The sequence below is a fragment of the Ctenocephalides felis genome, unplaced genomic scaffold (assembly GCF_003426905.1).
Source record: "Ctenocephalides felis isolate EL2017-DRISC unplaced genomic scaffold, ASM342690v1 CF-g0.4_SCAFFOLD_01492, whole genome shotgun sequence".
Classification (NCBI taxonomy): Eukaryota; Metazoa; Arthropoda; class Insecta; order Siphonaptera; family Pulicidae; genus Ctenocephalides; species Ctenocephalides felis.
The window spans coordinates 20619387-20623175 of record NW_020537646.1 but is presented as its reverse complement, the minus strand read 5'-3'; positions in this window follow the sequence as shown (position 1 = coordinate 20623175).

The window sequence follows — 3789 nt, the reverse complement described above, 5'->3', positions numbered from 1 at the left end:
TTCAAATCGGATGCTCAGTTCTTCCCAAAAACTCGATCTATTTTCTGCACTTTTGCTCCGTATCTCTGTAACGGCTGCTCCTGCTTTGTCAGAAACTAATCAGCATATCTCCCGATCAATAGGAATAGAATATTTTTTGAACCATTCAAATCGGTTAAACCGTGCGCCCGAAAACGTGGACAAAAAGTTGCATCCATACATACACACTCTTATACACACACACGCGCATGAACACACACATCCATTATTTCTAAGGTATGCCAAAATGTTCAGAAACCTTCAAAATGTGAAGAATTGCAAAAAGTCTCAATTTCGATTTTTTGGACGATTACAATATCTTACCCTAGTTTAAAAAATCCTCTCATACGCATATTCATGATTAGTTAAGCTTTGAAAATATGAAAAAAAATGATTTTTTGGAATTTTTACACTAGAATTCCCCCTTAAATAGCTCACAGATTTGCAGAGTAATTAATTTATGTCAATAATGTATTTACCTATTAATATAAATATATATTTCATTTGTGTTTCAAAATAGTGATGTAAAATGTTTCTGTGCTAGTTCGCGCTGTTTCCATCTGTTCAGTGCCGGAAATGACGTTAAAGACTCAAGTACACGAATAGTCTACTACAGACGCTTCAAGCATGTTAATATATATATTTGTACCAGAAAATTCTCAACAAAACACCATAAGCTGTCTCTCTTATTATAAAAACTTCAGATTTTTTATATACTTTATGTGCTGTATGGAAACATTTAATGTACCTTGGCTTTGATAACAAAGTGATAAACATGTTTTTAGTTTGTATATGTGAACGACTTCAGTTTTTTGCATTAAGAACGTTACTTCTTATAAAATAGTAAGGAAATTATGATATATCATAAAGCGTAAATTTTTGCAAAAAAATATTTAAATTCTGCACTTTGTTGTTAATACGCTGCATTCTCGATGTAAATTAAATAAGTTTTCAAACAATTTTGATAAAACATTAAAAAATTCTAATAATAAAATGTTAAATGGGCCAACCATTGGGTTGTATTTTAGAAAAGTGACGTTGTTGCGGAGAAGTTTAATCTATGTTATTTCTGAGTGTTACTCAAAAACATGAATAAAAAAATATTATTTTTAATCTGAACTATGGAAACTACTCACTATTTTTTACGTATTTTTTTTTCAATTTGAAAATATCAAGTTAAAACCATGGACTACATGGTTTTTTAAAACCCATTTGAAACTCAATTTGAAAATATAGAGTTAAAACCATGGACTGTTTTTTAAACACATTATACTTAATTTGAACATATCAAGATAAAACCATGAACTACTATTACTATTCATGTTTTTTCTTAATACTTTTCACTGAATTTGGAAAAAAAAATGATTAAAACCATGGACTACCATCCACGTTTTTTGCAAAACAAATTGTACTCAATTTGAAAATAATGTCAACAATAACTGTCTAATTAATAATATCTAACTTTTTAAAATTGTTAACACCATATTTGTTCAGACCATAGATTCACAAACTATTTTGTATCGTAGACCACTTGACACTTGCCATGTACCCCGATATCGATTTTTTATAGAAATATACAATAATCAACTTCCCGTAGGGCAAGTTATAGTAATCGCAAAAAAATCGAAAATGAAAATGTTTAGATATCTTTACGTTTCAGAAGTTTCTGAACATTTTGGCATACCTTAGAAAAAATGGATGTATGTGTGTGTGTGCGTGTGTGTGTGCGTGTGTGTGTGTTCGGATACAAATTTTCGTCGACGATTTCGGAAACACGGTTCAACCGATTTCAATTATTCAAAAAGCATTCGATTCTTATTGATAAGGAGACGTGCTGATTAGTTTTTGGCATAGGTAGGTCTAGCCGTTTCGAAGATAGGGGGCAAAAAGTGTCAAAAACGGTGACAAACCCCTGGGGGTCTATATGAACCACATTGGGAATCACTGGTTTAGACAAATAATTTACATCGTCTCCTACTGGTTACATGTAACCTGTGCCTTATGGTCTCATTAAAAACACCATATTCGTTAATAAATTATTTTCATTGTTTTGTTTTTTACAATATAAACTCGAAAACAATGGCCTATCAATGTTTCTTGATAATATCTTGTAACCCAATAATAATGAGTAAGAATAAAAGAGCGCGATAAGATGAGACGTAAAAAAGTCAGACATTATCTACTCGTTTTACTACAATTACCTTGTCTACGTTATCAGTCATACGCACTCTATTTATTTCCATTAACTTCGACGTTATCTGATGCAAGACAAACAACAAAATTACTTGCTGCCGTGTACTGACATCGTCCCAGGAAAAAATGCAAAACGCCTTGCAAAAAATAACATAAACAGGGGCTTGAGTTGAGGATTGATGGGATAACTATTAGAGATTTTTAGAAATTTATTTTTATCAGTAATCGAAACTTTTTTTCTATATTAAATGTGTATACAGGGTGTTCCAGAACTCAAAGTGAAGCCAAATCATGGTAATAGTATTGATCGTAACTTTCATGAAAAAAAAATAGGAATAAAATGTCATAGTTTAAAAATTATGAGTTTTGGAATGCAACCTAAAACTTTGGCGAAAATGTGACCATTTTTGGGTTGTTGTGGTTGATTTTTATCAATTTTGTTTATTTAAACTTTAAATCCGTAATTGTAAATAACATTTCTAGAAGCAGAGTAAGAAATAACTTTTTGTTAAACTATGAATTTAAAATTTTCAAACTTTGTCACCTTAGGTCTTCTTAGTAAAAATGTTCTGAAATGTGTTGGCAAATTCCATCAAAAGTTAAAATACTTGATAGTTTCATATATATTATCTTATTTCTTATTTCAACTTTGCTGATAAATATTTCTGACCAGAAAATACCAGATCAAGGTTATTTACAGTTTATCTCTGTAAACAATGTTCCCATAAAATTTAAATTTTGCATCGGTTCAATAATTTAGTTATTATTTTGTAAAATTCCTTCAACATTCAAATAATATATTGGCGTACAAAGGACTAGGTTCCAATTTTTTGAAAAATACCAAAAAATCTAATTTCTACAATGATGAATTAGTCTGATATGTGTTATTTGTTATGATATAATTGGTTTGGTTTTCAGAATATAATTGCTCAAAGTCAAACTGCACCTTTATGCCCAAAGTTTACAAGAACTAAGACTTTTTGTTGAAATTTGAATTTAAAATTTTCAAAATTGGTCAACTTTGAGAGGCTTTGCTTAAAAAAAGTATCTGAACTATGTTGGTAATTTCCATCAAAAATGGATAAACGGGATTGTAAAATGGTAAAATACTTGATAGTTTCATATAAATTATATAATTGGTTATTCCAACTCTGGTGACAAATATTTCCGACAAAATACCTGATCAAGGTTATTTACAGTGTTAACTCTAAAAATGCATCCAATGAATTTATATCTAGCATCGATTCAATAATATAGTTATTATTTTGTAAAATCCCTTCATATTAAAATAATATATTGGACCTGTTTGCCTCCTGAACGTCCCAATTTACCCTTTTGAAGGATCAGGTTACAAAAGGACCAGCAAAAAAATCAAATTTCTACAATGCTGAAGCTGGTTTACTGAACACAGTCAGATACTTGTTTGTTTGATATGTGTTATTTGTTGTGATATAATTAGTTTGGTTTTCACAATATAATTGCTCTACGTTAAACTGGACCTTTGTGCCCCGCCTAATAAATTGTTAATTAATTAGGCGGCTTAATTGTTATTCTAACTTCTTACTTGATATTGCTTTT